The sequence below is a fragment of the Macaca fascicularis genome, chromosome 5, assembly GCF_037993035.2.
Source record: "Macaca fascicularis isolate 582-1 chromosome 5, T2T-MFA8v1.1".
NCBI lineage: Eukaryota > Metazoa > Chordata > Mammalia > Primates > Cercopithecidae > Macaca > Macaca fascicularis.
This window is the reverse complement of record NC_088379.1, coordinates 115,481,553-115,508,976: the sequence shown is the minus strand read 5'-3', so window position 1 is coordinate 115,508,976 and position 27,424 is coordinate 115,481,553. Positions and strand designations below refer to the sequence as shown.

The 27,424-nt window shown below is 40.7% G+C and overlaps 1 long non-coding RNA gene across 3 annotated transcripts in view; it reads left to right on the top strand.

The window, feature by feature from the left end:
* Nucleotides 1-13,815: 13,815 nt before the first annotated feature.
* Nucleotides 13,816-27,424, top strand: part of LOC102119106 (uncharacterized) — an 80,763-nt gene continuing 67,154 nt past the window's right edge. For all 3 annotated transcript variants that reach the window (XR_277312.4, XR_012435019.1, XR_012435018.1), the window contains exon 1: nucleotides 13,816-13,868. This is a non-coding gene — a long non-coding RNA (uncharacterized lncRNA). The remainder of the gene's footprint in view (nucleotides 13,869-27,424) is intronic.

Here is a 27,424-nt window from a genome sequence, read left to right as displayed (position 1 = left end):
CAGCAATGGAAGGGGCTTAGAGGACAGTCAAGCATCAAGCTGTGTCAGTCGACTGGATTGGAGAGAATATGAAGACTAACATGAAATGATCCACAACTCTGTTCTGCTTGGATTTAGAATCTCTCATATTATTTTTGGTTGGAAAAAGGTTTGCTTTCTTAATCACATGTCACCTGGGCTAATGTTGTCATTAACGTTGAGTACAAGCCCCCTAGGAGATGATAGAGTCAACAGAGGTATAGCAGATGCTATGGCTGATGACTGATGATGAAAATCAATCCCAGCTAATTCATCATCTACAGTTGCCCGGAGAGCAAAATCATAAGACAGAGCTGCCCAACTAGGAAGGATTTCCGGAGATATTTAATAAGTTTATATTCTGGTCAGACACGGTGGCTCACGCCTGTAATCCCAGCACGTTGGGAGGCCAAGGCTGGCGGATCACAATGTCGGGAGATCGAGACTAATCTGGCTAACACAGTGAAACCCTGTCTCTACTAAAAATACAAAAAATTAGCCGGGCATGGTGGCACGCGCCTGTAGTCCCAGCTACTCGTGAGGCTGACGCAGGAGAATCGCTTGAACCTGGGAGGCAGAGGTTGCAGTAAGCCGATATTGCACCACTGCACTCCAGCCTGGGTGACACGGCGAGACTCCATCTCAAATAAATAAATATATAATAAGTTTATATTCCTACTTCTAGATAAAACTGAACCTTTCTTGCACTCTAGAAAGGTTGAAATAAACTATTTTAAAGTTGACACGAAATGCATTATAACTTATGGGTTTGAGCTGCCAAATATGTTTTTATTTCTGGAATTGAGTTAAAGTTAACTAATTGATTCACTAATTAAACAGCTATATGTTATAGGGTACCGTCTGGAGTACAAAAAACAGAAGCCATGGTCCTTAACATCAAGAGCTTGCTGAGGTTGATTAACAGCAACAACAGAGAGTATATGAGTATGAGCTAATGAATGACAAGTCGCCAAGTATGTGACTGGTCATATACTAGGTGTCAGGAAAGAAGGAGGGGAGCTTTAATGTACTTTGGACTACAGCATGCAGTGTGAAGCTCTGTGGAGTAATTAGGATGCCTCAGAAGGACATGAAGAAGGAGAAGGGTCATGCTGACAGGATGTGGAACAGGAATGGACAAAATTTTTTTTTCTTTTTTTTTTTTTTTTTTTTGAGACGGAGTCTGGCTCTGTCACCCAGGCTGGAGTGCAGTGGCGCGATCTCGGCTCACTGCAAGCTCCGCCTCCCGGGTTTACGCCATTCTCCGGCCTCAGCCTCCCGAGTAGCTGGGACTACAGGCGCCCGCCACCTCGCCCGGCTAGTTTTTTGTATTTTTTAGTAGAGACGGGGTTTCACCGTGTTAGCCAGGATGGTCTCGATCTCCTGACCTCGTGATCCGCCCGTCTCGGCCTCCCAAAGTGCTGGGATTACAGGCTTGAGCCACCGCGCCCGGCTTTTTTTCTTATTTAATAGTTCCTTAGATCCTGAAGGGACACAGCTGGGTGGGGGAACCCTGCTGGCAGGTCAGTAAGAAAGTTAGACATTAATAGCAAGGAGATAGCTCTGAATGGTTATAAGTGTGAGTGTACAGCAGTAGCTGGAAGGGACTATTGGGACACGTATTTATGTGTGCTAGTCATAAAATTCTAACTTTTCAGATGAAATTTCCTCATTGAAGCACAGGGCACCTAATTTTCCTCGGTTATGTATTTACTGTGCTCAGCACCTCTTACTGATCATTGCCACCACCACACCGTCAACAAATTGCTTCCTTAATTACAGCATGACTCTTCATCATTCTCCCAGGTATTTTAGTTTCTAAAAATGTAAAGGTTTAGGGAAAGAAATCTGGATTTTCAATCATTCCCAAAACAATCTTTCCCCAGCCTTCAATTCTGCTCAACCTATAAGAAGTACAGTACCATTAAATGAAGAGCAGTTCAAGTGGTCTACAAGGCTTGACAAGAGAACTAGAGATACTGTAAACTGCATATAATGAAACACTACTTCCTGGAAGTAATGAAAATGCAAACCACTGGTTGCAGCTCTTATTATATGTATAAAACTGTGAATCAGGCTGGGCATGGTGGCTAATACCTGTAATCCCAGCACTTTGGAAGGCCAAGGTAGTTGGATCACCTGAGGCCAGGGATTCGAGACCAGCCTGACTAATATGGTAAAACCTCATCTTTACTAAAAATACAAAAATTAGTTGGGTGTGGTGGCAGGTGCCTGTAATCCCAGCTACTCGGGAGGGTGAGGCAGGAGAATTGCTTGAATCTGGGAGAAACTAAATGTAGAAATAACAAATGAAATCTGTGGTAGGAAAAGACTAAGAACTGGAATAAGTATTGAATGTAAAAAATAAAATCGGCCAGGCATAGTGGCTCACAACTGTAATCCCAGCATTTTGGGAGGCCGAGACGGGAGGATCACAAGGTCAGAAGTTCGAGACCAGCCTGGCCAATATGGTGAAACTCTGTCTCTACTAAAAAAACAAATAAACAAACAAAACAAAACAAAAAAATCTGTGAATTAGTATCCTCTTTGCTTGCCATTCAAAACTGGAAAGATGTATAAAATAGATGGTGGAGAGAAAATATTTGAGTTGGTGACATATGGATTATTTCAATTTTAAATACCAGAGAAATAACATAAATTAAGTTGCTTTCCTTTGGTTTTCCCAGCCTGACTTCTAATCAAGATGCATTCTTTTTCATTTTCATTAAAGTAAAATTTATATAAAGTGAACAGATCTTAAGTGTACAATCTGATTAGTTGTGATAAATGTATATATACACTTCATCAATGCCTCAAACTGTCTTTTTAAAAACACCATTTTTGCTAGAAATTTCCAAGCATAGAGCATTTCCTTTATCATCAAAATTTTCCATATACTCCTTCCAGTGAATCCCACTCATAGGTAACCATTGCTCTTATTTCTCTCATCATAGATTAGTTTTGTCTGTTCTTGAACTTTATATAAATGTAATCATACAGTACATTCAACTTTGGATCTAGCTTCTTTGTTTAACATAATGTTTTTGAGACTCACGGAGGTTGTGCATATTAGTACTTTATTCTTTTTTATTGTGGGGAAGTATTTTTGTATGAACATAGTACAATTTGTTTATCTATTCTCTTGTTCATGAACCTTTGGATCATTTCCAGGTTTGGCTCAATGAATGTTTTCATTTCTCAACAGTTAATACCTAATTACTAGTTCATAGAGTAGATATGTGTTTAACTTCATAAGAAACTGCCAAATATTTTTCCAAAGGGATTGTTCAATTTTATACTCTCCCCAGCAATGTATGTGAGATCCATTGTTCCATGTCCTCACCCACATTTGGTATTGTTAGTCTTTTAAATTTTAACCATTTTTGTACATGTGACATAACACTTTGCAATTTTAATTTGCCTTTTCCTAATGACTAACGGTATTGACCAACTTTTTTGTGTGTTAATTGATCATTCATATATCCTCTTTTGTGAGACATCTGTTCAAACCTTTTGCCTATGTTTATTGTATTGTTTGAAGTTTCATTATTGATTTGTAGAAGTTCTTTTTTTTTTTTTTTTTTTTTTTTTTTTGAGACGGAGTCTCGCTGTGTCGCCCAGGCTGGAGTGCAGTGGCGCGATCTCGGCTCACTGCAAGCTCCGCCTCCCGGGTTCACGCCATTCTCCCGCCTCAGCCTCCGAGTAGCTGGGACTACAGGTGCCCGCCACCACGCCCGGCTAGTTTTTTGTATTTTTAGTAGAGACGGGGTTTCACCATGTTAGCCAGGATGGTCTCGATCTCCTGACCTCGTGATCCACCCGCCTCGGCCTCCCAAAGTGCTGGGATTACAGGCTTGAGCCACGGCGCCCGGCCTAGAAGTTCTTTATATATAATCTATATTCAAAGTCTTTGTCAAATCTTTGTGTTACAAATATTTTTTCTAGTTTGGGACTTATTTATTCCTTTCTTTTTCTTTTTCTTTTTCTTTTTTTCAGAAAAGGTCTCACTCTATTGCCTAGGCTAGAGTACAGTGGCACAATCATAGCTCATTGTAACATCAAATTTCTGGGCTCAAGCAATCCTCTTGCCTCAGTCCCTCAAGTAGCTAGGATTATAGGTGCACACCAGCACGTCTGGCTAGTATTTTTATTTTTTGTAGCGATGGCGGTCTCACTATGTTGCCCAGGCTGGTCTCAAATGCCTGGCTTCAAGCAATCCTCCCACCTTGGCCTCCCAAACTGTTGTTATTACACGCATAAGCCGCCACACCTGCCTCTATTTATTTTCTTCATAGTGTCTTTTTTTTTTTTTCCAATAGGTTTTTGGGGAACAGATGGTGTTTGGTTACATGAATAAGTTCTTTAGTGGTGATTTCTGAGATTCTGGTGCACCCGAGCAGTGTACACTGTAGCCAATGTGTAGTCTTTTATCCCTCATATCCTTCCCACACTTTCCCCCAAGTCCCCAAAGTCCATTGTATCGTTCTTATGCCTTTGTGTCCTCATAGCTTAGCTCCCACTTATGAGTGAGAATGTACGATGTTTGGTTTTCCATTTCTGAGTTACTTCACTTAAAATAATGGTTTTCAATTACACCCAGGTTGTTGTTGCAAATGCCATTATTTCGTTCCTTTTTATGGCTGAATAGTATTCCATGGTATATATGTACCACATTTTCTTTATCCACTTGTTGATTGATGGGCACTTGGCTGGTTCCATATTTTTACAATTGCAAATTGTGCTGCTACGAGCATTTGTGTACAAGTGTCTTTTTCGTATAATGACTTCTTTTCCTCTGGGTAGATATCCAGGAGTGGAATTGCTACATGAAATGGTAGACTTACTTTTAGTTCTTTAAAGAACCTCCACACTGTTTTCCACGGATTACATTCTCACCAACGGCATAAAAATGTTCCCTTTTCACAATATCCACTCCAATATCTAGTATTTTTTTTTATGGCCATTCTTATAGGAGTAAGGTGGTATCTCATTGTGGTTTTGATTTGCATTTCCCTGACAATTAGAGATGTAGAGCATTTTTTCATATGTTTGTTGGCCATTTATATATTATCTTTTTAGAATTGTCTATTCATGTCCTTAGCTCACTTTTTGATGGAGTTGTTTGTTTGTTTGTTTGTTCTTTCTCTTCTTGCTGATTTGCTTGAGTTCCTTGCAGATTCTGGATATTAGTCCTTGTTGGATGTATAGATTGTGAAGGTTTTCTCCCACTCTGTGGGTTGTCTATTTACTCTGCCAATTATTTCTTTTGCTGTGCAGAAGCTTTTTAGTTTAGTTAAGTCTCATTTATTTACCTTTGTTTTTGTTCCATTTGCTTTTGCATTCTTGGTCATGAAGTCTTTGCCTAAACCAATGTCTAGAAGGGTTTTTCCAATGTTATCTTCTAGAATTCTTATGGTTTGAGATCTTAGATTTAAGTCTTTGATCATCTTGACTTGATTTTTGTATCAGATGAGAGATGAGGATCCAGTTTCATTCTTTTGCATGTGGCTTGCTAATTGTCCTAGCACCATTTGTTGAATAGGATGTCCTTTCCCCACTTTATGTTTTTGTTTGCTTTGTCGAAGATCAGTTGACTGTAAGTATTTGGGTTTATTTCTGGGCTCTCTATTCTGTTCCATTGGTCTGTGTGCCTGTTTTTATACCAGTACCATGCTGTTTGGTGACCATGGCCTTATGGTACAGTTTCAAATCAGGTAATGTGATGCCTCCTGATTTGTTCTTTTTGCCCAGTCTTGCTTTGGCTATGTGGACTCTTTTTTGGTTTCATACGAATTTCATAATTGTTTTTTCTAGTTCTGTGAAAAATGACTGTTGTATTTTGATGGGAATTGCATTGAATTTGTAGATTGTTTTTGGCAGTATGGTCATTTTCACAATATTGATTCTACCCCTCCATGAGCAGGAGTTTTATTTCCATTTGTTTGTGTCATCTATGATTTCTTTCAGCAGTGTCTTGTAGTTTTCCTTGTAGAAGTCTTTCACCTTCTTGGTTAAGTATATTCCTATGTATTGTATTTTTTCAAGCTATTGTAAAAGGGGTTGAGTTTTTGATTTGAGTCTCAGCTTGGCCGCTGTTGGTGTATAACAGGGCTACTGATTTGCGTATATTAATTTTGTATCCTGAAACTTTGCTGAATTCATTTACCAGTCCTAGGAGCTTTTTGGATGAGTCATTAAGGTTTTCTAGGTACAGGATCATGTCATGAGCAAGCAGCAAGAGTTTGACTTCTTCTTTACTGATTTGGATGCCCTTTATTTCTTTCTCTCGTCTGATTGCTCTGGCTAGGACCATAGTGTCTTTTGATAAGCAGGTGATTTTAATTTTGATAAAGTTCAATTTATCATTTTTTTTCTTTTGTGGTTAGTATTTTTTGTGTTCTCTTTAGTGGTGATTTGTGAGATTTTGGTGCGCCCTTCACCTGAGATTTTAAGTATTTTGGAGGGAGAAGAAAGGGATTTAGCCATTTTTGCTAAGATTAAAAGTCATCCTGAGGCAACTTTAAAAATGCCAGATCTCAGATCCTGCCACCTGATTTGAATCAATGTCATGGAAAGGGTCTACTCTCTCTGAGGTCACTTATGGCTCCAATTCCCCTAAGTGCTTTCACATATATATTTTAGCCATTTCATGAAATGCATCTGCTAAATCAAGAATAATAAAATAATGCAACTCTGGCACTGTGCAGATGAAATCGCTTATGTAAGGTATTTTTTGAACTATACCTCAGAGTCTGACTGCTTTATTTATTAAGACGAAAATTATGTTGTTTCCAAGAAGTTTGGGAACCAGTTGTGTCCGGAATTGGTGGGTTCCTGGACTCGCTGACTTCAAGAATGAAGCCGCGGACCCTCGGGGTGAGTGTTACAGTTCTTAAAGATGGTGTGTCTGGAGTTTTTTCCTTCAGATGTTTAGATGTGTCCAAAGTTTCTTTTTTCTGGTGGGTTCATGGTCTCTCTGACTTCAGGAATGAAGCTGCAGACCTTTGCGGTGTTACAGTTCATAAAGGTGGCATATTCGGAGTTGTTCGTTCCTTCCATCCGAAGTAGTTCGTCCTTCCCGGTGGGTTCGTGGCCTCACTGGCTTCAGGAGTGAAGCTGCAGACCTTTTCGGTGAGTGTTACAGCTCATAAAGGCGGCACTGACCCAAAGAGTGAGTAGCGGCAAGACCTGTTGCCAAGAGCAAAAGAACAAAGCTTCCACAGAGTGGGCCGCTGCTGGCGCAGGTCATCTGCTTTTATTCCCTTATCTGGCACCACCCACATCCTGCTGATTGGTCCATTTTACAGAAAGCTGATTGGTCCATTTTACAGAGAGCTGATCGGTCCGTTTTGACCGAGTGCTAATTGGTGTATTTACAAACCTTTAGCTAGATACAGAATGCTGATTGGTGTGTTTACAATCCTTTAGCTAGACACAAAAGTTCTCCAAGTCCTGGCCCGATTAGCTACACACAGAGTGCTGACAGGTGTATTTACAAACCTTTAGCTAGACACAGAGTGCTGACTGGTGCATTTACAATCCTTTAGCTAGACAGAAAAATTCTCCAAGTCCCCACCCATCCCAGAAGCCCAGCTGGCTTCACCTCTCACAGGCACTCACCATGGGACTTTGCCACACCTAGCCTGGGCACTCTGGCAGCCCAGAGGGAGCTCGTCCCCCAGTCAAGCCCAGCAGGCCCCAGCCAGCCATGCCAAGTGCAGGGCCCACCGAGCCCATGCCCACCTGGAACCCGCACCTGCCTATGAGCACCACACACAGCCCCGGCTCCTGCCCACGCCTCTCCCTCCACACCTTCCCAGGAGCAGAGGGAGCCAGTTCCAGCCTTGGCCAGCCTGAGAGAGGGCCCCCATAGCACAGCGGAGGGCCAAAGGGCTCCCCTAGAGTGGACGCTGAAGCCAAGGAGGTGCCAAGAGTGAGCAAGGGCTGCTAGCACGTTGTCACCTCTCAATCCCCCCTCTAAATAGGACACCCCAACTGCTGTTGGGAATTTGACCGATGACCGCTCTAGCTACTTCCTGCTGGATAGGAGCAAAGAAGGGGCCCTGCAGTTGTAGTGTCCTCCAGAGGGAAACTCTTTAGGCCAGTGGAAGGGCCAGCGGGTCAGTCCAGGGATCCTCAGTAGAAGTTGTTGGTTGAGCTCATTTGGAGCTCCATTTGTAAGACCATCCGTAGCTTGATGGCCTCAATTCTAGAGGAAACGAATTTGACAGGAAGGTTAAAAATACAGGGTCCAAAGGCGAGTAACAGCAAGATGGCTGCCATGGGACCTAGAAAGGGGAGAAGACATGCTGCCCAACTCTAGAAGTTGGTATAAGAGTTTGAAAGACGTCTGATTTCAGAAGCCTTTTCCTGTAAATGCCAGGTGGCATCTCATACTATCCCTGACTGGTTAGTGTAAAAAAAACACTCTTCCCCTAAGAAGATACAGAGTCCTCCTTTCTCAGCAGTGAGGTGGTCTAGGACTCGGCGGGTTTGGAGAGTCACTGCTGCTAAAGAATCTATTTGGGATTGTAGAGTAAGGATAGATTTCATTATTTCTTGCAAACTGTCTGAGAAATCCTTTGAGGATAATGAAGTAGATAAACTGGCTATTCCGGTTCCTGTAGCAGTAGTCATTCCTAAGCCTATAAGTAGGGGTATTAGTTGTATGACTCTGCGCTGAGGGACTTGAGCTTTGAGGCGTACTGATAAGGTCTGATTTCCTGGGGCAATGTTAATGTTGGGACTTAGAAAGACTAAGGTGCAGGTGTCTGTTCAGTTAGTGAGGAGGCAGATATAGGTCGGATGTTCCACATAAGAAGAATATAACTTGGCTGAATGCAAACAGCTCACACGTTTGAGCAGACCAATTGTTAGGCAATTTTCCTAACTCTGCTTCTATAAGGGTTTCCTTATCACTTACTGAATACCCATTGTGTCTTTTTCCTTAATCACCGGGAGGAACCATCTATCATCGTCCTGTCCTGAAGGGAGTTCCTCCTATGTCTGGTTGAACCTTTGTATGGCAATGAAGATTTAGATCTCCTGTTAGGAAAACCTGCTGGGTTAAGAATTTTTGATAGGAAGGCTATGGGTTGTCAGTGGCCTCAGTGATTTCGGGCTATGCCCTTGTTTGCACTGACAACAAGGTGGTATTATAGTGTTACAGGGTTACAGAGAAGACCTTCAATTATCAATTATAGGCTTTAAATCTACCCTGGCTTTCAAAGGAATAGGGTACACTGTTTTTCCTTGACTACTTCTATCTCTCTCTCTCTCTCTCTCTTTGGCTCCTTTGTCTCTTCCTCTCTTTCCTTCTGTCTCTCTGACTTTCTGTCTCTTTCCCTCTTTCCTTCTTGCTGGTCTTTCCCTGCCTCTGCTAGCAGTTTATGCTGCTGTTCTCCCCTCTCCTTCCCCTTTCTGATGACTTTGGCAGTGTAAGACTGCCACCTCCTTGGGTTTTTGCACTGCATGCAATAACTCCATAATTTCCTTGTAGTATTTAATGGGGGTTCCCCCAGAGGTTAGGAACTCCCTTTCTTTCCATATTGTAGCATGGGCATGTAGGATTAGATAAGCATACTTGCTATCTGTATACATGTTTATTCTTTTTCCCTTTCCCAGTTCTAAGGCTTGGGTAAATGCCACTAGTTCTGCTAACTGGGCACTGGTCCCTGGAGGAAGAGGCTTACTTTCAAGTACAGTTACATCACTAACTATGGCATAATCTGCCCTTCGTATCCCATTCTCCACAAATGAACTTCCATCAGTATATAGGTTAAGGTCAGGATTAGCTAAGGGTATTTCTAAGAGATCATCTCGGGCGGCGTAAGTCTGGACTGTAATTTGCTGGCAGTCATGCTTGATTGGTTCCCCATCCTCTGGGAGAAAAGTGGCAGGGTTGATGGCCACGCACGTATGTATTTGAAGCACCGAACCCTCAAGGAGTAGCGCCTGGTATCTAAGTAGTTGGTTGTCTGATAGCCATAAACTTCCTTTGACACCTAGTATGCCATTTATATCATGAGGAGTCCACACAATGAGACCCTTTCCTTGCATTATTTTGATAGCCTCTGACACTAAGATGGCCATTGCCACAACTACCTGTAAACAGTGAGGCCAGTCTTTTGCTACTACATCGATTTCCTTACTTAGGTATGCCACTGGTTGTGGGGTTGTCCCACAAGTCTGAGTAAGGACTCCAAGAGCTGTTCCTGCTCTGTCTGTGACGTATAAAGAGAAGTTTTGTCCTGTCGGAAGGCTTAAACCTGGAGCTTGTACAAGGGCTTGCTCTAAGGTTTTCAAGGCTGTTTCTGCCTCTGGTTCCCATTCTACTAGATGAATATTTGCTCTCTGGGTCTCCTTGATTAGAGTATAGAGGGGCCTGGCTATCTTGCTGTATCTGGGGATCCATAGTCGGCAAAAGCCAGTGATTCCAAGGAACCCCTGCAACTGTTTTAACATCTTAGGGCAAGGATAAGCCAGTATAGGCTGTATTCATTTCTTGCTGAGGGCCCTGGTTCCCCTGGCTAAGATTAGGCCTAGATATTTGACCTGCTGTAGGCAAAGCTAGGCCTTCGACATAGACACCTTGTACCCTTGATTATCTAGAAAGTTCAAGAGATCTAGAGTAGCCTGCTGGCACGAGGCTTCTGAACTGGTAGCCAAAAGTAAATCATCCACATACTGAAGGACCAGAGTGCCTGGACTTGAGAAGTGGCCTAGATCTTGGGCCAGTGCCTGACCAAACAGATGAGGGATATCCCTAAACCCTTGGGGCAAGGCAATCCACGTAAGTTGGGACATGTAGTCTGTGAGATCCTCAAAGGCAAAGAGAAACTGGGAGTCAGAGTGCAGGGGAATACAGAAGAAGGCATCCTTGAGGTCCAGAACAGTGAACCATTCTGCTCCTTCTGGCATTTGAGAGAGCAGGGTATAGGGGTTGGGTACAACTGGATATAGAGGAATTACTGCCTCATTGATGAGGCTAAGATCTTGCATTAGTGTCCACTGACCATTTGGTTTTTGCACTCCTAGAATTGGGGTGTTGTAGGGACTGCTGCATTTCCTTACTAAGACTTGAGCTTTTAAATGTTTAACAATATCCTGTAATCCTTTATGAGCTTCAGGCCTTAAGCGATATTGTCTTTGATAAGGAAAAGTGGTGGGGTCTTTTAGCCTGATTTGGACTGGGCGGGCATTTTCTGCCCTTCCAAATTGTCCTTCCAATGCCCAGACTTCAGGGTTGATTCCCTCTTCAAGTAGGGGACAACAAATGGGTAACTTGTTCCCCATGTTCATGTAGATAATAGCTCCAGCCTTGGCTAATATATCCCTCCTTAATAAGGGTGTGGGACTTTCAGGCATAACAAGAAAGTCATGTGCAAAGAGCAAAGTCTCCCAATTACAACTGAGGAGGTGGGAGAAATACCTGGTTACAGGCTGTCCCAGGATTCCTTGGATGGTAATGGACCTTGAGGACAGTCATCCAGGACAGGAGATTAACACTGAGAAGGCTGTGCCAGTGTCCAGGAGGAAGTCAATTTCCTGGCCCTCAATGGTTAAGCATACCCGGGGCTCAGTGAGGGTGACGACATGAGCTGGCGCTTGCCCCGGGCACCCTCAGTCCTGTTGGATCGTCTGGTTGGGGCCTTCTGATCCAGAGAACCACTGCACTCTGGTGCAGTGCACCTTCCAGTGATTGCCTCGGCATAGCGGACATGGACAAGGGGGCGGCTTGTTTTTCATTGGACAATCTTTTTTAAAGTGTCCTTGTGAACCACACTGATAACAAGTCCTACAGGTTGATTGACCTGCTCCATTTTCTGTCCTCTCTGTACCACCAAGGTTTGCTTGTCTGAGGGCCATGACTAAGGCTGCGGCCTTTCTCTGATCTCGCTTTTCCTTTTGGGCCTGTTCCCCTTGGTCCCTATTATAGAACACTGAGGTTGCCAGGTTTAATATGCCTCCAGATTTTGTTCAGGGCCCAGGGCTTGCTTTTGGAGCTCTCCCCTGATATTTGCAGCTGATTAGGTAATAAACTTATCTTTTAGAATCAATTGACCTTCGAGTGAGTTGAGTGACAGGGGAGATATTTTCTTAAGGCCTCCTATAGCCACTCAAGAAAGGCAGAAAGATTTTCTTCCTTTCCCTGAGTTATGGTGGACATCATTGAATAATTCACGGGCTTTTTCCTAATTCTCCTTAGTCCTTCTAGAACACAAGTCAACAGATGTTTACGACTCCAGTCCCCATGAGCTGAGTCAAGGTCCCAGTGGGGATCCATACTGGGGATGGCTTGCTAATCGGTAGGGAATTTGTCCCTTTCTTCAGCTGTCATTCTATCATTTACTTGACTAAGATACCAGGTATCTCCAAACTCTCGGGCTGCAGCCAAACCTGCACTCTCTTCATTAAAAGCCAGGGTTTGATCTAACAGTAGCATGACATCTCTCCAAGCGAGGTCTAGGGTTTGCCCTAGACCCTGTAGGACATCTATGTACCTATCAGGATCATCTGAAAACTTCCCCAGGTCTGCCTTATCTGCTTTAAATCAAAGAGGAAGAAGGGGACATGTACCCGGGTTGGGCCAAATTCCCCTCCCCCTACAGCTTGAAGGGGACATAACCGATAGCCTGGGGGTTTTTGTGATCCTTTGGAGATTTCTTTGCTTGTTTCCTTCCAGGTGGGGGAGATTAGAGGAGGCTTCTCATTAATAGGAAGGGGAGCTATAGGGAGGTTAGGATATGGGGGTAAACTGAAAGGTCCTCCTGTGGGATGTAAATTGCAAGCTTTGCATAGTTGTGTATTCTCCTTCAATGAAAAGAAAGCTTGGACATAAGGTATTTCACCCCATTTGCCTTCCCTCTTACAGAAAAGGTCAAGCTGCAGGATAGTATTGTAATTTATACTTCCCTCAGGTGGCCATTTTTCCCCATCAGAGAGCGAATATTGGGGCCGGGCCTTAGTGCAGAAAAAAATGAGCCACCGCTTTTTCAGGGCTTGTGGGTCAAATTGGTCCCAATGGCTTAGGATGCATTTCAAGGGTGAGCATGTTGATGCCTGAGTGTTTCCCATCTGAAAGACAAACCTCTCGTGGTTTTGGTTTGTTTTGTTTCTCCCTCTGCCCAAGAACCCACAACAGTCCCTGGACCCTGCTGATCAGAATAGTTGCACTCACCGACGCAGCAGCAGAAACACTAGTTTTCCTCCACAAGGAGGACCGAGGAAGGTTGGATTTAGTGGCCCTTACAGGCGCATTATCAAAAACCTGTTAGAGTCCTAAGCACTCTCCTGTTGGTATCGGGATCTTACCTGTGTCCTATAAAGATGTTATGCCCCAAAAACGAAGTGGAGGGCCATACCCTGAGGGTGGGAAGGGATCTCCAGGGTTGGAAGAGTGACACCTTTTGTCCTCACTTATATGAACAGGAAGGATACAATTTCTGATGCTCCCCATATCCTAGCTTCAGGAATCGCTTTCATTAGGCCTGTTCATCTGAGGAGGGATCCTAAAATTCCAGGTAGTCCCCCCTACGACGGGGCTTTGGGCAAAAATTATGTCTTTCTAATTGGTGAGCCTGGGTGCCTAAGGAAGGTAACAGAGTCCTGGAGTTTATACTGGAAATCATTCCTATAGGAGAAACTAGAAAAGCACCAGAGACAGGGAGTGATTTTTAGAAGCCAGACTAGCCTCAGAGAAAAGAGGCTAGAGGAAGTTTATCTGGCAGGCATTAGGACCCAGGGGGCAAGGGTCAGGATAGATAGGATAGATGGGACTATCGCCTATCGCCAAGCGGTGAGACTATTGCCTATCACCAAGCGGTGAGACTATCGCCTGTCGCCAAGCAGTGAGTACCATCGGACCCCTTTCACTTGCTATTCTGTCCTATTTTTCCTTAGAATTCAGGGGCTAATACCGGGCACTTCTCGGCCAGTTAAAGACGACTAGTGCAGCCCGGGACTAAAGACTCTGGTGTCAGGCTTTCTGGGAAAGGGCTCTCTAACAACCCCCGACTTTTCAGAGTTGGGAGCTTTGGTTTGTCTGGAACCAGCTTCCACTTTTCCTTCACCTCTTGGCTGAGCCAAGGAGCTCGGGCTGCACGCGGCCAGCCTGTGTTACAGGTGGCGGCGGGCTCAGCGGCCCGCACTTGGCGCGGCCAGCCAGCGCCTGCTGGACTTGATGGGGGGCTGCTAGCATGTTGTCACCTCTCACAGGTGTAATTTTCATTCTTTTTTTTTTTTTTTTTTTCTTGAAACAAGGTCTCATTCTGTGGTCCAAGCTGAAATGCAGTGGTAAAATCACAGCCCATGGCAGCCTCAACCCCTCAAGGTCTCCTCCCGCCTCAGCCTTCCAAGTAGCTAGGACTACAGGCGCATGCCACCTGGCTCATTTTAAAAATATTTTGTGAAGATGGCAATCGCCATGTTGCCCAGGCTGTCTCAGACTTCTGGGCTCAAGCAACCTTCCTACCTCAGCCTCCCAAAGTGCTGGGATTACAGGCATGAGCCATCTCACCGGCCATAATCTTCATTTTTAATCCTCTCAAGTGTTGTAGATTATGAAGTAAATTGAGGCCTAACATGCATATACACAAGTAAAATTACAGCCTCAGCCCTCTCACGTATGCTGTGGCAAAAAGAAGGATGGAAACAATCATACCTGAGGCTTGGGTCACAGTGTGTCCAAAATGTGCCTTAGAGAAGAGGGGATCTACTTTAAAATTATGACCAAAGGGCCAGGCATGATGGCTCACACCTGAATCCCAGCACTTTAGGAGGCCGAGGCAGGCAGATCACTTGAGGTCAGGAATTCAAGACCAGCCTGATCAACATGGTGAAACCCCATCTCTAATAAAAATCGAAAAATTAGCCAGGTGTGGGGGCGGGTGCTATAATCCCAGCTACTCAGGAGGCCAAGGCAGGAGAATCGCTTGAAACCAGGAGGCAGAGGTTGCAGTGAGCTGAAATCATGCCACTGCACTCCAGGCTGGACGACAGAGCAAGACTACATCACAATTAAAAAAAAAAAATTATGACCAAAATGAAAAGAACTGAGGTTTGTGATTGCCTGGCCCATTCATAACATGAAGACGTTGGCACAATTCCTGAATTATATTCTTATTCTGTATGTTAAGAAATGATAATTTTATTTCTCACCAGTTGATAAATGGTTAGTTAATGTGGCACATATGTTGATCTTGTATCAAAATAAGTTTGACCTTTAAAAGCCAACTTGCATTTGGTATAGCCCTTCCAGCAAGTTATGTGGCAACACATTTTAGAACCATAAAAATATTCATAGGTGTTGACCATGTGATCTCACTCCTGTCAATTCTCCCTAAAGGAATAATCTCTCCACTATAAAAATAAATTCTAATCACACAAATATATATTTAATGTTATTCATTGTAAACATTTAAAACCATTTTCAGTTTTAATTAGAGAAATTGTTAAGACATTGTTCTAAGAACATAATACAGTCATTAAAAGGGAAGTGTTTACCACAATATTAATAGAAAAAATGCAAAGTCATATCTACTCTACAATTATATTATTTTTTATTTTCACATACATGGATAAGAAACACAGAGAAATGAAAATAGTTCATTTGAATAGGCAGTCAGATTATGGGCTTTTTCCTGTTTGATTTAAATTTTTGTTATTTAAAGTTGTAATTTTAGGCCGGATGCAGTGGCTCATGCCTATAATCCCAGCACTCTGGGAGGCCGAAACAGGCAGATCACTTGAAGTCAGGAGTTTGAGACCAGCCTGGCCAACATGACAAAACCCTGTCGCTATTAAAAATACAAAAGCTAGCCAGGCGTGGTGGTGCACCTGTAATTCCAGCTACTCAGGAGGCTGAGGCATGAGAATCGCTTGAACTGGGGAGGCAGAGGTTGCAGTGAGCCAAGATTGTGCCACTGCATTCCAACCTGGGTGACAGAGTGAGACTGTCTAAAAGCAAAAAAAAAAAAAAAAAAAAAAAGGCATAATTTTAATGAGACTTACGAAGCCATCCACCGACCTTCAGGTGAAGACACTGTGTTCAGTTCTCTTATGGCCCAAAGCCCCTTTCCTCAAGTCTGCTGCCTTTGATGGCGCTCCCCTGCCCTCCATTCTGATTCAGAAGTTTTCAGCTCTATCAGATCCAATTCCCCCACTAATATCCCAAAATGACATTGACAGATAATAATCTCCCTGCCCACATATTTTTAAAAAATCAACATAATTATTAATGGTATTATAAATGAGAAATAAAAAGAAAGTAAATCAAGATATGTATATAAATATATAAATGTTTGGGCATGATTATACTAGGGAAGCCCCATTAAAAGAATCAAAAACTTACCAAGGTAAGTGGATCACTGTGAATTCAAAAGCTACCAATACAGATGGAATGAATTAACATCTCAAATACTATGACTGGTCTTGCCATCAGGGGCTCCTCTTTCCAAAGAGTGAAAAACTCTTAGGAACAGTTCAAAACAAATCAAAGTACAGCCTTTCATCCATTTACATGGTGTCATAAAAGATTCCCTGTACATAAAACCGTGTAAAAAATACATTGTGTTTATATGGAAAAAGAGTTAGTCTCTAGGCTAGTAATTGTTAACCATGACTGCATATTAAAACAGCCCAGGAAGCCTTCAATGCTCCAGATGCACAGGACTCACCTCAGTCAGTTCAATCACACCTTCTGAGAGGGGGGCCCATGAACCAGTGTGTTCGCATCACCTGGAGCTGGTTATATGGGACTCTCAGGCCCCACATAAGACCTGAAGAATTAGAATCTTCATTATATAAATATAAGTAGATAGAAAGGATAAATTCTAATAGTCAATAATACAGTAGGGAAATTATAATAAAAAATAACTTATTGTAGATTTCAAAATCGCTAGAAGAGAAGAATTGTAATGTTCCCAACACAAAGAGAGGATCAATGTTGCAGTTAATGGACATCCCAATTACCTGACTTGATCATTCCACATTGTATACATGTATTAAAATACCACATGTACCTCAAAAATATATACATCTATGATATATCAATTTAAAAACACACACACACAAAAAAACCTCTTCACTACACAAAGTCTCCCAAGTGGTTCATAGGCCTATTAAAGTTTGAGAAACACTGGTCAAGGCTCAGATAATCACACAAAAATGTGGCCCATTAGCCTGAAAATCCAGCAGAATATCCAGGGGCTGTTTGAGATTTGGGAAACTCTTTATGTGTGGAACTTCCTCATACATGGGGACATCTAACATTCCTGTCTCCCTACCAATAATTGGCAGTCAGACAACCCCCACCCCGCACAATCATTCTGATAACTGAAAACACCGCAGAACTCTCTAAATACTTCCTAGGAGTTGGAAGTATTAACCTAGGAAGAATTAACCTAATTTTTTGCAAAGTCAAGTTCACTTTCCTTGCCTTCACTACCAAACTACCTACTCTTCCCTTAATGGTGAAACTGTCACCTCGGGACTCCTAGTTGCAGTCTGTTACCATTTCACACTCTCCCTTGCCTCAGAGTCTCTTCAGATGGAGACTAGTCATCATTCTGTCCTTTATCCACTCAACAAATATTTATTGAAAGCACTCACAAACATTTATTGTTATTGAGTTAATGTTATTCACTCAACAAATATTTATTTATGCAAAGCACTACTCCAGATTTAAAAAACTGAGTAAGACCGAATTCAATCGTGCCTTATCTAAGAGGGAAAAGACATGTGCTAGATACTGTAATACGATGAAATAAGAGTCATAATAAAAATATATTTTAAAACTTACATGGAAGAAAAAGAGGAGAGCGTAACAACGTATTCATAATTAGCAACATCTGGTAATACAGAATTAAATTGAGAAGTTTGAGAACTTTACTTTTCTCAAAAAAAATGGATTTTAAATAGATAAATAAGACACTACAAACTTTTGCATACTAATTTGAAAAGTAGCAAAATTTTTCTGTATAAACAATGCAACAGTAAAGCCATTCCAAACAAATAAATAATTTTGCAGACTTAATTGGTGGAACCCAGATTAATAAAACTTGCTTTGTTCTAGCTCTAGAGCTCTGATAAATAATTTCTCTTTAAACAGCAAAACATGGATATTGGTGATCAAACCAGTAGAAAAAACATTTTAAGGGCAGACTGTGTTAGTCCATTCTCACATTGCTGTAAAGAAATACCTGAGACTGGGTGGTTTATAAATAAAAGAGGTTTAATTTATTCACAGTTCCACAGGAGGCATGACTGGGGATACCTTGGGAAACTTACAGTCATGGCAGAAGGTGAAGGAGAAGCAGGCACAATTTTCACATGGCAGAGAAGGAGACAGAGAGAGTGAAGGGGGAGGTGCTACATACTTTTAAACAACTAGATCTCATGAGAACTCACTCACTATCACAAGAACAGCAAGGTGGAAATCTGCACCCATGATCCAATCACCTCACACCAGGTCCCTCCCCCAAAACTGGGGATTACAATTCAACATGAGATTTGGGTGGGGACACAGAGCCAAACCATATCAGACTCTTTAGAGTGTTCTCCTACTTCTAGCTGAGTCACAGCTAAACTACTAAAAATTTCATGCAGAATTCAAGACTTCATATATGTAAGGGTTCTATAACCTAGTCCTGATAGTTCACATCAAGAACATTCTGAGTCAAAAACAAACATTCTCTTTAAAAATTGAGGTGTTAAGATTAAAAATATTCTCCAGAGGATGTATGGCTTAAAATTTCAAGTCTCTATATTGCCCATTGTAATTAAGTTAATATGAGACTTAAGCTGGGACTACAGGCACACGCCACCATGCCTGGCTAATTTTTTTAAATTTGTGTAGAGATTGCCCACATTAGTCTTGAACTCCTGGCATCAACTGATCCTTCTGCCTTGGCCTTTCAAAGTACTAGGATCATAGGCCTAAGCCACTGTGCCTGGCTAGCAAATTAATTTTTTATCAACACATCACATATGTGCAGCATAGGAAGAGAAACACAAAGCCTCAACAGGACACTTTTCCCCAGACAATGACTAAAAAAATAGATGTTTACTTAACATAATGATTGAAAGTAGGGATATATTGATAATACATGTGCTTAATCAGTTTTATTTTGTATGATCGTTTTCTATTTCTACCTTACTTAACTAGTTTCCCTTCTGTCTATTTTTTGATATATATGTATGGATGTATTAAAGTATTTCTTTCAAAACTCCTTTGAGAACATCTGGAGTTAGCCCACCACTGTATCTCTTCAACATGAGACTTTCCATCACTTTCTGTCAAGTTTGTTGGTTTTATAGTGTTAAGTGTTTTTCTTATATTCAAGTAAGTGTTAAAATAATAAGATAATGCAGTTGTATATTTTTAAATTTTTTTATTTCCATAGGTTTTTGGGGAACAGGTGGTGTTTGTTCACATGACCAAGTTCTTTAGTTGTGATTTCTGAGATTTTGGTGCACCCATTACCCGAGCAATATACGCTAAACCCAATTTGTAGTCTTTTATACCTTGCTCCCTTCCCACCCTGAGTCCTCAAAGTCCATTGTGTCATTCTTATCCCTTTGCATCCTCATAGCTTAGTTCCCATTTAAGAGTGAGAACATACAATGTTTGATTTTCCATTCCTGAGTTACTTCACTTACAATAATAGTCTCCCATCTCATCCAGGTCACTGCAAATGCTGTTAATTCATTCCCTTATATGGCTGAGTAGTATTCCATTGTGTATATATATATCACGGTTTCTTTATCCACTTGTTGATTGATGGGCATTTGGGTTGGTTCCTCATTTTTGCAATTGTGAATTGTGCTGCTATAAATGTGTATGTGCGGCCGGGCGCGGTGGCTCAAGCCTGTAATCCCAGCACTTTGGGAGGCCGAGGCGGGCGGATCACAAGGTCAGGAGATCGAGACCACAGTGAAACCCCGTCTCTACTAAAAATACAAAAAATTAGCCGGGCGCGGTGGCGGGCGCCTGTAGTCCCAGCTACTCAGGAGGCTGAGGCAGGAGAATGGCGGGAACCCGGGAGGCGGAGCTTGCAGTGAGCCGAGATCGCGCCACTGCACTCCAGCCTGGGCAACAGCGTGAGACACCGTCTCAAAAAAAAAAAAAAAAAAAAAAAAAATGTGTATGTGCAACTATCTTTTTCATATAATGACTTCTTTTCTTCTGGGTAGGTATCTAGTAGTGGGATTGCTGGATCAAATGGTAGTTCTACTTTTAGTTCCTTAAGGAATCTCCACATTGTTTTCCATAGTGGTTGTATTAGTTTACATTCCAACCAGCAGTGTAGAAATGTTTCCCTTTACCATATCCATACCAACATTTACTATTTTTTGATGTTTTGATTTTGGCCATTCTTGCAGGAGTAAAGTGGTATCACATTGTGGTTTTGATTTGCATTTCCCTGATCATTATAAATGTTTTAAACCAGTTTCCATGTGGAAAGTTTCATTGATAGCAATCTTACCACATTTGAGTCTTCAATGAGAAGAGTTGGTCTCATGAGTCACCATTTTTTCAGGAAAACATAAATACCTAGTCCTGAGAGTGGCAGAAAACAGCCCCAAGAGGGTAATATTGGCATAGGGATTAAAAGACAAAGACATGTCTTTGGGCTATAAATTGAAGATTTTTTTTCATTTGTGGAGAAAAACAATTTCTTATCTCCTACATTTACAGAGAGGAGTACAAAAATCATAAAATCAAATTAAAAGTTAGAAATCCTTTATGATTGGCCGGGCGCGGTGGCTCAAGCCTGTAATCCCAGCACTTTGGGAGGCCGAGACGGGCAGATCACGAGGTCAGGAGATCGAGACCATCCTGGCTAACACCGTGAAACCCCGTCTCTACTAAAAATACAAAAAACTAGCCGGGCGAGGTGGCGGGCGCCTGTAGTCCCAGCTACTCCGGAGGCTGAGGCAGGAGAATGGCCTAAACCCGGGAGGCGGAGCTTGCAGTGAGCTGAGATCCGGCCACTGCACTCCAGCCCGGGCTACAGAGCAAGACTCTGTCTCAAAAAAAAAAAAAAAAAAAAAAAAAACCGGGCTACAGAGCAAGACTCTGTCTCAAAAAAAAAAAAAAAAAGAAATCCTTTATGATTATATCACTGATAATTTATATATGACAGCCATAGGATCTTCTGGATTCAACAAACATGTAAGATAGCCTTGACATTTATCTGAAGGGTTTGGTGTAGTTTCAGCATAGGAACCTGATTCCTATAGTACTCCAAGAACAAATGAAACTATACCAAACCCTTCAGATTAACTCAAAATCACACAACTGAGAAGGCTTGTGCTGGGAAAAGAGCCTGGATCTTAAAATTTTCCCACTCTGGCCGGGAGCGGTGGCTCAAGCCTGTAATCGCAGCACTTTGGGAGGCCAAGGCGGGTATATCATGAGGTCAGGAGATCGAGACCATCCTGGCTAACACGGTGAAACCCAGCCTCTACTAAAACTACAAAAAATTAGCCGGCCGTGGTGGTGGGCACCTGTAGTCCCAACTACTCGGGAGGCTGAGGCAGGAGAATGGCTCCCAGGAAGCGGAGCTTGCAGTGAGCCGAGATCACGCCAGTGCACTCCAGCCTGGGGGAGAGGGCAAGACCACGTCTCAAAAAAAAAAAAAAAAAAAAAAAAAATCCCACTTATTTTTTTTTTGAGTCCTGAAAATACATTACTGCTTGATGACCACCTTATTTTTTCATTCAAAGTAAATGATCTCAGAGGAAACTTCTCCAAAGTGCTTCTGCCATATTCCTAAGTCGTATGACCAGACATTTTGTCAATCCAGAGACACTGTCTGCAACAGAGCAGGCACTCAGTATGTCTTTGTCAAGTCAACAAGTGAATGACCAGTGGGTTAAAAGTGAAAAGAAGCAGAAAATAACATCTTGTAGCATGTGTGCGTGTGTGTGTGTGTATATACAAACATAAAGACTCAAAAAATCAACTCGTTGGCAAATAGTTTTGAAAAACGCTGCAATAATAGCCTACACAAGGCTGATGGTTATGTAAAGTGCCTCTCCCTTGTGGAAATTGTCCCCAAAATACAGCATCAGTCCAAGGCAAAAACCCACCTGATCATTTGGAAACTTTTGAGCAATCTGCAAGGGGAACAGAAATGTGTCACTTCTACCCTAGAGGGAAATTAGGCCAGTGGGAAGGGGAAGCAGTGCACCCCTGTGAGAAGCCCTGTGACCCTGTACAACCTCCCAGCTGCCCAGGAAGCAAAGCCAACATGTGGATCTCAACCTCAAATGCCATGTTGGGAGAGAAAATCTAGAGTGTGGCATCTAAGTCCCATAGCCAGAGACACACCCTGTTTTGGGTCACAGCTGTCCATGCTGTTCTTGGATGGGAGGGACAAGGAGGAGGCCAACTAAGCACAAAGTCAGAAGACTTTGGCTCAGGTCATAGGAATGAATTTTTTGGCTGGACAATATCTAAACAAATTGATCTGTGCTAGAATTAATTTATTTTAAACTAGAACTTCATTTGATGACCCCTTGATCTTATTTTTTCCAACACTCCACATAGCTCGGGGTAATTCACACTTACTGACCCTTACTTAACATTCACTTGGAAATTACTGATTATAAAGGAAACAAATCAAGAGTTAGAGAACACCAGGTTCACCAAAACCCAATAATAGGCCTTTTACTTAGTTTGCTATAAACATGCTATTTATTTTGAAATGAAGAAAGGAAAATTTTCAGCACCCACCAGTTTATTTCACATGCTTTTTTATGTTCCTGAACACTCAGTTAATTGCATTCCTGAGAAGGTGACATTTCTCAGGTACAGAAAGAATGATATTCACAGCTATTTCCCCAATGACGTTTACCACCTGGCACCAAGAATGTACAGCTGATGCTCAAGGGAATGTTTCACCTGAGATCCCCTTAGATTGCATGCGTTTGTTTTATGCTGCTTATGTTGAGCAAAAGTCTGTTGGGTATTTAGTTCAGTAAATCTAAAGCAAGTTGTGCTCTGGTAGTCTAACACTTGGCTTTGAGTAATTCACCTGCATGAAAGTAAGGAAAACTGTGTGCCAACAGGGGCTCTAGTATCCATAATTGGTATGTTGTTATGTTGCTTTATTAAAAAGGAAAATGAAAAATGAACACACTCATGTTAACATTTTGCCTTACAAAGCTCTTGCAAAAGTTTTCCATTTTGAATGTGCAATTAAATCGTAGTAGAAAGTAATACTTAAAAAACAAATTAATAAATTCACTGTCATGGGAAATTATTCTGAAAACTTTTATTAGACTGATCAGTTCTTCAGTTCTCTTAAATCCATTGTGTAGATTCAAATGTATTTAGAAGAGTGTGTAGATTTTATCAACCCAATACCAAGGTCCTAGTGGTTTCCTTAGAACAATGGATTATAGCCCAGGATGGGAAGGCCTTAGCACTGAAATTTAGAGAAATATTACTTGAATCATGGTTAAACTTTTAGCAAGTAATATCAGATAGACATCATTAGGAATCTTTAAGGCAGAGGTTCTCAACCTTAGCCATGCACTATATAATCGCCTGGGGAGCTTTTAAAATCTGAGATGGCTAGGCCCTGACCAATAAAATCAGAATCTCCAGGGTCTGGCAGGAGCATTTTTAAAAGCAAGTAATCACTTCAACCTGAGAAAGCTGATTGCAAAATAAAATAAAATAAAATAAAAGCAAGCGATTCCAATGGAAAATTTAAGATTGAGAACTCTGCTTTAGAGAAAAAAAAAAACAATGGAACTCCACCCCTTCAATAATTCTTAGAATGTATAGAATGTTTCGTCTAAATGGCCAAAAACATGTCATTCACTTGTCCCACAATGCAGATTACCTAAGCAGATCATATATCCGTCTTGTGATTCGGTGTTCCACAACTCATAAGTAGTAACCCTCGCGATCAATTCACCTCAGAGATGACTGAGATAATCAGAGAGGTATGTTTTTCTCAGCTATATTATTTTCCCTAACACTCACTGTAAATGTATTACATTTCATACAAATCTGATCTTTCTACTGTATAGTTCCAAAAAATATTTTTAAATTTACAAGCGAAGTTAATTTAAATTCACCCCGTTTGGCATTATATTTGCACTCTATTTCATATCATACATAAATTAACTTTTATATAGATTAGAAACTCCAAAGTAAAATACAATTATGAAAAGTCCAAAACATTTGCAGAATATGTAAGCAGTTTCAGGATGAGGAGACCTTTTCAAGCACGATAATAAGGCTAGAAACCATAAGAGTAATATGAACTGATACTACACAACAATGTAAAACTTCTTTATTCAAAACTTCATAAATAAAAGCTGAAAGACAAATGAAAAACAGGGGATGAATACTTGCAGTATATATAGTAGATGCTGAGTTAATATCCTTAAGAGTTCAATGTTTTTACAAACTAAAAAGGCAAAGATTACTAACCCAATAGAAAAATGTGTAAAGTCTCTAAATAAACTATTCACAAAGAAGCATAAACAACCACAATAGATATTTGATCTCAGCGAGAAAAAAGAAATTGAAATTGAAATAATGAAGAAATGTTTGAGTACTTCTCTGACGGCCTGTGATTTGATAATGTCAGTGATTTCAATGGTGTAGGAAACAGACACTTTAATGCACTACTGGAGTCCAATCTTTCAGCTGAGAATAGTTTGAAAATACGTACTACAATTTTTAAATACACTTTGACTCAACAATCCTGTCTAGGGGTTTATCCTGAGAAAACAGGACATGTAGGCAAAGATGAACAAATTAGGATATTCACTGGAGCATTCTTTATAATATCAAAAATATGGAAGCAACCTCATTATTCATCAATAGGAACTTGGCTAAAGTAATGTGCTTCATCCTTATTAGAGAAAATTGTAAAGGGATGAAGTTGGTCTTTATCTACTGACATGGGATGATGCCCTCAATATATTGCTATTTTTTAAAAGTCAATTTCAGAACAACATGTAATTTCATCTCATTTAATGTAAAAAATGTTTATTTGAATTTAAAAGTCTAGAAAGCTGTATACAAATTACTAATTGTTATTATCTTTAGGAGAAGTGGCAGATGGAACAAATAAGAACTTTTGACTATATGCATTTCTAAGTTGCTTGAAAAAAATTCATACATTAACAATCTCCAAACACAAAAAAGATGTTTCCATTTTGGAAAAACAAAACAAATACCTCCCGTCCATGATACTGTAGCCCATGTCCCTGCGTTTGCACACTCCCAAGAATACATGGGCCCCTTCAAAAGGAAGTAGACCCTTCAAACAGCCTCACTGTGGGGCCTACAAGCTTAAGGGCTGAACCTGACAAAGGCTAATGCAGTGTATGGAATTATATCAAGCAAATATTTTTTGAGCTCTTTCTCTATGCTGTGTTCAGCTGTTAATTAATTATATAAAATTCATGGTTAGTAATTTTTGCATTACAAAGCAAACCAGTTGTATATAATTGGCTTAAAAAGGAGCCCAACATTATTTTTTCTTTTTCAGCCTCCAGTAATTACGAGTACATAAAGTATCTTCCCAGTGAATAGGTGAATCAATGAATGAACAAATCAAGGAATACAATCTATGCTGACTATAATGAGGCCTTGATTTTTTGATGAGGAAACAACTAATCCATTTTAACCTTCGATTATCCTTTATAAGGACTTTTTTGTGCCACCAAGTAAAAAATGATAATAATTTGGCTCAGACTAGTCAAAACTATGAGTGAATATCAGAACCATAAAACTGCATTCTCCAAATACTTTAGTTCCTTGGTCATTGTGGTAACACGTGTGAAACAACCACATGTTGTTTTAGTAAATCGACAGACGTGGTCATTTCCTTCCAAGAGTTTGGTCTCTAAAACGTGATCACAGTCAATAAACTTACAGCCATACATCAAGAAATCTATTTGAACTCCAAGAGATGACTACAGGGCCAGTTTATCAAGAAGCAGACTGTCTTGCAGGCATGCAATCATGCACACACAGACACACACATGTATTTTTAAAAGCCAAGATGTGGGACACACCTCTTGAGCAATGCTTTGAAAATGAAAACCCTAGATGTTCCATTTTACAAATGTGCACATTGCTAGAGTGAAATAAGATTCTGCCAAGGGTAAAATGATATCAGGATTGGCAGGGGTGTATGGGCATGGGTGGGGTGTGATGGAGTCCTAAGGGAAGTTAACTCAACAAATGTTGAGTTTATAAGTATATCCCAGGGTTAAGGACTCCATTTGTCCAGAAGAAAGAGAATCAGCTGCTGTGTTTGGACATTGGCTATTAAATGGCGTAGATTATGTTTAAGCAAATACCAAAATTGCCTGCCTGTCTGAAGTAGTCATATTCTGATAATACATGTGCACCATTAAATTAAAGATGCACCTTAATTACATTAATATCGAATTTCAATTTTTCAATTTTCACTACTTCTCCTTCAAAGTTAGTTTTTCTTTAACAAGCTAAGGACCCTGATCTAATCATGTTCATCAAGGTGCTGGTGCTTTTCTCCAGTACATGTTGAACATGTGGAACATGCTTATAAAAATCATAAGCATCGCCAACTGAACAAAAATAGTTTTATAACAGATTTCTATCTACAATTTAGAGATGAGGCTTGAGCAGGGTTTTTATTTCCTAACTTCATTTTAGTATTTGATCTACTATCCTTTTTTAATAATTTTTTTTTTACTTTGAAATAATTTCTAACTCACAGAAAAGTTGCAAGTGAGTTCCAAAATATCCTTTACCCAGATTCACCAGTTGTTAAGATTTTGCTACATTTACAATATTAATCTCTTGCTGTCTCCAAATATATACTAAAATGAAGTTGCATACATCATAATACATCAAAAAATCAAGGCCTCATTATAGTCAGCATAGATTGCATTTGCTCCTTTATTTTTTAATACTATGTGTGCCTCTCTTAAGAATATGAATATTGAATATTCCTTCATTATCTTACATAATCTCAGTTGTTAAATTCAAGAAATTTAGCATTGATATAATACTTTTACCTAATCAGTCATTCTTATGTTAATATTTTCCATTATCTCAATAATGTCCTTTTTACATTCTTCCCCTCCCGTCCAGGTTAACATGTTACTTGTTATTTAGTCTTTAGTCTCCTTTAATCTGGAACAATTTCCCAGCCTTTTTAAAATGCTTAGTGACACAGATATTTTTACAGAATACAGGCCAGTTATTTTTGAGAATTCTCCTCAATTTAAAAATGCAGTTCTGCTGTTACCTTAGTTTAGGTGTCGTTTTTAAGAACTCTGATGGCAGCCTAATTTTCTTAATCTTATAACTAACCTGATATGTTTTGCTTGATCTTTTCTTTATCTTTAAAGACTGATAGTTTTATTCTTTCTCTGTTTG